Source organism: Hippocampus bargibanti, linkage group LG06, assembly GCF_051943395.1.
Source record: "Hippocampus bargibanti isolate YZ-2025 linkage group LG06, ASM5194339v1, whole genome shotgun sequence".
Lineage (NCBI taxonomy): Eukaryota > Metazoa > Chordata > Actinopteri > Syngnathiformes > Syngnathidae > Hippocampus > Hippocampus bargibanti.
The window spans coordinates 8751134-8758436 of NC_142739.1; the positions used below are offsets into that span (position 1 = coordinate 8751134).

General features: G+C 40.3%; 2 long non-coding RNA genes across 2 annotated transcripts; both read left to right on the forward strand.

Annotated features, from left to right (window-relative positions):
- Positions 1-739: 739 nt before the first annotated feature.
- LOC148896323 (uncharacterized) lies at positions 740-2159 on the forward strand. Its single transcript, XR_016115197.1, has 4 exons — positions 740-807; positions 891-957; positions 1036-1268; positions 2026-2159. It is a non-coding gene; the product is annotated as an uncharacterized LOC148896323 (long non-coding RNA).
- Positions 2160-2166: 7 nt separating this feature from the next.
- Positions 2167-7050, forward strand: LOC148896324 (uncharacterized). Its single transcript, XR_016115198.1, has 3 exons — positions 2167-2303; positions 5962-6122; positions 6888-7050. It is a non-coding gene; the product is annotated as an uncharacterized LOC148896324 (long non-coding RNA).
- The last annotated feature ends 253 nt before the right edge of the window (positions 7051-7303 follow it).

A 7303-nucleotide genomic window follows, 5' to 3' on the forward strand; every position in this document is an offset into this window, starting at 1 on the left:
AAATATCACATGGAGCGGCGCCATTCCTGAATTTTCCCGGGTTTTGGTTTTTCTTGCAGGGGGTGCCGATAAAGTGCTGGTTTAGACCTCTGGCATTGTTTTTCCCTTCCACGAGGGGGCAGTATTTGCCTTTTATACAGCAGCCCCCACTTGCACCTCATGTTACTCCAGAAGCAAATAAGCTCGAAATAAACTTTTTTTTTTCTGATTAAAGAAGAGCATCTGAGGTTTTTAAACACTTTATTGAATATTTATGTCAGGGGTGTCCAAAGTTGGTCCTCGAGGGCCGCCGTCCTGCCTGTTTTCCAGCTCACCCAGGAGCAACACACCTGATTCAAATCATCAGGACCATTTTGATGCTGCTTCAGAGCTGGCTGATGAGCTGATCATTTGAATCGGGTGTGTTGCCCCTGGGAGAGCTGGAAAAAAGGCAGGACAGCGGCCCTCGAGGACCGACTTTGGACACCCCTGATTTATGTAGTCCTAAAACTATATTTTGTAGGTCCTGGAATTTGAATGAAAATGACAAAAAAGTAGACACATTTTGGCACATCAGGCAGTGAATGAGTTAAATTAAGTCACTGGATGTTTGCAACTTGAACATTGTCACCAATCGTCTCAATAGACTTGCTTTACTGAGTAAAACAATGTCACCAAACGTTTTTTTCATCTCTGACTTTATTTCAGACCTCGAAGAAGAGAGGAGCGGTTTCACTGATTGTGATCATAGTCTGGTCCGGCGGAAGATCAGAACCTCAGGTGGTGACCATAGCAACCATTGTTAAAACCGTTTGGGAAAGCAATATGGTATTGAACGATTCTATATCGATAGTTCATGACATATCTTTATTTGATTTCATATAGTATAGATATTATTTTTGTGATTCCAGAGCTGTTGATGGCCGTGACAGTTCTCAACAGAAAGAGAAGATGAGTTCCTTCCAGGTAGAGGTCAAGGTATGTCATTCTCACAGTTGCCATCCTGAATTTACGCAAACTGAACGACCTAACTGAAAACTCACCTCTTTGTTTTAGTCTGCCCAGGTTTAGAGGCTCAGTCTGAATGCAAGGACTCTTCAAATAATACTGATGGGTATTTGAAAAAAAAAGCTGGTTTGGGGTGCAACGCATTCTGAAGCTCCAGAACGTTGATGGATTTGTATTGCATCCCTTTTTGGATGCATTTTGTTTAACACAACCAGATCATCCATCATAAATGGTCCTAAAACTCACCGCTGATAGACATAAAGTGAAGAGATCATTTTCAGGTATCAGGTTCAGATTTTTTTCCCACACAATACATTTCCAAAAAAAAAAAAAAAAAAAATACAAATAAAACAGCGTCAGAACTTCACACACACATAAATCAGACAGACACGTTTTCCGGCCCAGTATAGAAAACAATACAAATGTAATACAAAATGGCAACATAACGTTAATAACCCCAATAAATAAATACATGTGTATGCCTACTACTACACATAAAACTACACTTGTTGTAAAATTTCTTGATATTTACAGACATTGGAGAAATACCATACAAGAATTCATGACATTTAAACCAGGTTGAGGAACAGTCCAAAACAGAGCGATAGGGTAGCTAACTGCTAACTACAATCAGCTTAACTGACTAGCAGGTAACTACTATAGCTAGCATTAGCCAGTTGTCTATTCCGCTTCATCGATCACTTAATTCAAGGATTCAAGACCTCAAAATAAACTACAAATTTCACTATGAATGATTGATCAGTTTTGTCATATTTTTCTAAAAAAAATGCATCTGTTTGCAGTGGTGACTTTATTGGATGATGCAGATGCGCATGCCTCGTCTGCCCACTTAGCAATTTTGTATACATGTACGTTGTGATTTCAGGCACTCACTCAATATATTTGGGCTTTCTTTAATACCAATTTTATAATTACTTTTTATTGTCACTTTCGCAGGACATGTTAGGAAATGTTTGAATGACAATACTTTTAAACGAAAATAAAATAGATCATTTTCTGTATTTTTTCCTTCCTCAGGACAGCCAATCAGCGACGAGCAAACGTGTCAGAAGTCCAGACGAGGAATCCTACACGCACTACTTTACAGTACCAGCAGATGGGAGTAAAGTACTGCGGTTTACTCTCTTTTATTTTTAATGCGTGTGAGCTGCATTTCCATGATGATACAGATTAAAAACACTTGTGTTGATGAATGTAATTTGAATATTTACGTTTCATATTCTGTTTTGTCATTTTTGAAGACTTTCATGACAGTGTTTATGGTGGTGGCCACTTTGTATCCAGGCATGGCTCAAGTAAGTAGATATTGGTGGTTGATGTTATTTTGTGTCTGGCGACAGACATCAGTAGTAGACATCTGAGGATAAAAAAATACAGGGAAGAAAAATGAAGGTAAAACTGACTGGTGCAGGATAAACGACAGATATTAGAGGTGAACGCATTAAATTTAGTATTGAGCCCCCAAAAAGTTGGCCTCAAGCCCCAATTTGAATGTAAGCATTTGAAACCGAGAATGAGGATTTGACGATAGATAAGGATTTCAAATACGCATTTCAAGCCAGGATTTTGTTTTCAAGTGAAAATTTTTAGATTTATGGTTTCAAATATTGTATAGTCTGTCGATATACACACTCACATTAGTGGAATTTGTGTTACTTCCGTGTTGAGTCAATGGAGGCTCACCTGCAGAAAAAATGTTCAGATCCCGTGACTGTAAAGTGTCCTTGAGAGTTTTGAAAGGCGATTAGAAATAATATGTATAATTATAAAAAAAATGACATTTTAAATTGGTCGTACTGGGAATCCTTTTAACTGCCACTGATTAAAACGACCACCAGAGCAGCTGCAGGAAGGGTCCGACAGTGCCACCCGTTGGCCGCAAACCGAAACGTGACAGGCGCCTGCTTTGGTTTTCAAGGTTTGGTTTCAAAACATTTCAAATCATGGTTTAATTTTAGCATTTCATACCTGCGGTTAGAATTTCAAGTTTGCATTCCACGACAAGGGTAGTAGAGCTTCAAGTTAAGATTTCAGGCCTGTGCGTTGCTTTCATGCACGTTTTCAATACAGATTTAGAATTTCACGTTAGGAAAGCCTGAGCTAGGTGTTTTTTTCTACGCGCCTGATCTCCAACAAGTCATGATGATGGTGACCATAAGCTGCTGAAAAAGTTCTCCATAGAGCAATATGTGAAAATAAACATAAGAAAACACAAACGTGGCGTTCAACACAGCTGTGCCAGTTGCTTGTTTATTAGTAAACCACAACACGCCCCATCAACGATGAAGTCTTTTAAATCGCCTTGTCGTCACTATTTGTAGCATAGCAGTTCACTTAGCGCTGTGTTGGTCATGACAATGCTTGTAAAATTAATTCTAAGAAAGGAACTCGCCCCCCAAAAAAATCCCTGGGTGTGGGAGGTGTGTCACCAGTCTCAGAATTTTATGTCTGTATCACCGCCATGGAAACGTTGGTTTTAGTTGGGGTCTGAGCAGCCAAAGTAATCCTGCCAACGCAGCTGCCTGGATTACCGGTGCGCCTTGACCTTGTTTTTTTTTTTTTTTTTTTTTTTTTTTTTGTAAGCCGTACTCTTCCCTCAGACAAAAGCCGCTGGCCACCTCACCTGCCACTGAGATGGGCTGATAAACTATCAACAATCATAATAGAAAAGAAAAACAGAAGGGATAAACGTCTGATAGCCATCAATGGCTGGTTTCATTACACTAAAACAAATTCTCAATGCAACTTCACACAAGAGTAAATGAAGATTTGAAGTCCAGGTTCAGATTGGAAGTTGGCTAATTCAAATTAAGGATTTGAAACCATGGTATGGTTTCTAATTAGGGTTTGAAGCTTTGGTTGGGATTTCACAGACAGGCTCAAGATTAGGGTTTTAAATAAAAAAAATAAGAACTCAAATTTGAATTTCAAACCCAAGTTCAGGTTTCAAATTCAGGTGGGAAACCAAGAACTGAATTTTCAACAAAGATTTGTGCTTTTAAATCAGATTTTTTAGTAGATTAGAGCGTTAAAATGTGACCACTGTTTCAAGCTATAGTTTTCCATTTTCAAATAAAGGTTTGAAGCCATGGCTGGTGCTTCCAATTATATGTAGGTTAAGGTTTCAAATAAGAACGCTTGATACCATTTTTTCACACCGATACCAGTACGGATATTCTTTGTGTACTCATGGCTGCCATGTTCCATGCAACACCTGGAGTGCACAAATGTCTAACTCCAGTCCCACAGTGGAGTTCCAACTACTGCCAAGGAGGACTTGATATCAGATTCATTCAGTGTTGGACTGTCAGGGCCTGCAAGGCTTTCTCTGCTGGCCTAAAAATATCTGAATCACAGGCTGATGTTAATTATATTTTGTCCATAAATTCTTTTTAAACAATTAAAAATGGTCTTGCAGCTTCCTTTCATTGCTTTTCCCCTATTGTGCTGATTCCAAATGTGTGGATTTTTGCGTTTACGCATTTAAAGGACAACCGACTTCATTGTTTTTGTTTCTGTGACGACGCTCGAGTGCAAAAAGGCAGGACTCGAGCGACGGGGTTTGGCGAAAGGGAAGGACCCGAAATACACGACGTGACAGGCTTGGAAGGAGCAAGAGTCTTTACTGAAACATGCATCAAAAAATAACAAACAGGGAAGAGTGGAGGAAGATAACTAAATAATAGAAGACCTGGCAACACGGAAGTGGTAACGGCAAAGTCCAAAAATACTCCGACGGAGACGGTAGTGAGCGATAGGCAGATATAGACAGAAGGCACAATCAGTGAATGACAATCAGCTGTGGGAACCCAGGTGAGTAATGATTGAGGGGCCGTCTCCCGGGAGTGGCGGAGGAGGTGACAGGAGGGGTGGGGCGCGCCCAGGATGGCAACGAGATGTGACAGTTTCCTAACTGACATCAGAAAAACCTTTAATAGCATCTAAAATACCCAAAATGATGTTTTTAGTCAAATGCAAAACACCAATAAAAATGACTTAAAGTTTCCCAAAACTCCTTCAAAATGACCTCAGAAATTGTGAGTTTCAGAAGGTCCTGGCCCCTTGTTCGTGACGTCACGCCAGAACGTATTGCCTTTCTCTAGAATCAAAACAATGGCTTCATATTTGGAGAAGATGCTTTCTTGTTACTCATCCAGTTATGAATATGATTCAAATAGTTCTGAAGAGGAAAGCCGAAATGTTTGCAATAGATTAAGGAAGTCGTTCCATATAATTTTGAGGCGTCTGGACTCCAATGTAGCGCCCAGAAAATGCACAAGATGGCGCCCAAGCTCCATTGGAAATGGGCTGATATGTCTGCTGGGAATTTGTGTCTACTATCAAATGGTGGTCTTGGTGCCACACACGATTCACCATCGCGTTATTTATGTGTTTTCTTTCTAATTTCGCCATCAACACGGATCAACACGAAGTTTTCAGACTAAACAAAGTACCCAAAATGCATTGTGTGTTGCTTTCTCGGTCAGGGGCGTTCCAGACATGATGTCACGTCAGGCATCGTCATCAACTCGAAAACAAGACTTGCTGAATATTCAGCGCGAGTCTTAAAACGTAAAATATAGCCATATGCCGTGGAATCTTTGTAAAAAACTTGTCCGGAGGTGTCGGTTGTCCTTTAAACAATCACATTTCAACGATTATTTGTTACCAGGGTCAGAAATCTACCTGGACGTCTTTACAATCTATGGGCCCTGTCCAATAATATAAGTGTAAATAAAATGATTGCTTGAATTAATCAGATTTTGATGTGTTCAGCATGCAGTCATGTGCCGCCCTCGCGCTCCAGCGACGCTCGCTGAGGATTAGCACCGGCACGCACGGTTGGTTGTAATGGGCTTGGAAAGTGAAAGCTGCAAGATGTTTGTCTGCGAATCAACTCACTCGCTGCTATTTTTCTATCTGACATACTTTCTCAATTCATGTCCTTTTCAGAACACGTAAAGAGGAGAGTTGTTTTTCCCCCTGTGATTTGCGGACGACCATTCTGGGGTGTACCTGACCACTCGTTTGACGTCAACACTTATAGGCTTCATCACCGCCGAGAAAAGTCTGGATTTGGGTTACCCTCACCCAATACGGGTTTGAAGTCAAAGGTATGAATTTTAAACAAAAGGTAGATCTTGGAATCTGGATTAGGGTTTCAATTTAGGGTTTGGAAAGGTACTGGTTTCAAATTTGGCTTCGCAGCTAATATTAGGGTTCTAAATTTTGAAGAGTGACAGATTTGCATGAAGGTTTCAAATGAGGGTGTATTGCCAAGATTTGTGCTGTCCAGAAAAATCAGGTCTCAGATCAACGTATCAAATTTGCTTTCGTATTTCAAATGAGGATTTAAAGCCAAGGTTAGGGTATTAAACCAGGGTTCAAAATCAGAGTTCTAATTCAAATTAAGATATAAAAAATTAAGGGTTTCAAATCCAGAATAAAATTTCAAATAAGGGTTGAAGTCAAGGCTTCAGTTTTAATTATGTTCCAAATATTGTTTGGGTTTTAAATTGGGTTTGCAATCAGGTTTAGGTTGAATTGGGCAGCCAAATTCCCAATTTTTCAAGACTTCTTGTCCACCGCAAGTGACATCACAGTGCCTGCGGGTTCAGGTAACGAAGGTCACGACTCACCTGGTCTCTTGATTTGGTCATGTGACGTTTGCAAGTTGAGCGCCATGCTGTCACCGAAGCCACATTTCGTGGTTTTTATCCACAAATCAAAGCTTTACAAATTGGATTTGAAGCCGACGGCTGCCGTCAGCTGGCTAAGTGAGAGCTCGACGAAGTGAACCAGGCGGCAGGCTCTTTATATTGAAACTGACAAATGTCTTTGGAATCAAATTAGCTGCATTTAGTATCACCCATTTTCAGAGCACACAATGAAGACTGGGATGGTGGCGGCCCCTCCTTGCTTGCTTTGCCACCCAACATGGACCTCCCCCAGGGAGTCGCCCAGCTGGAGTTGCGCGGCTAATGGACTCACAAAGACGTCATGACACACGGAACCAACAGCAGGCAGACAACAATAAGTAAACATGGGGTAAGGCTTTTCCATTAAGGTTGGTAAATGGATTTCAATTTAGGGTGTTTATAATAATAATAATAATAATAATAATAATAATAATAATAATAATAACAATAATAATAATAGTAATAGGAGGAGGAGGAGGAGGAAAAGAAGAACGATACATTTCATTTATAAGCGGCTGTCAAAACTCTCAAGGTCTCTTTACAGTCACAGAATTCAAAGAAGTCAAAGAAGTTTTTTCTGTGGGTGAGCAGCGGCA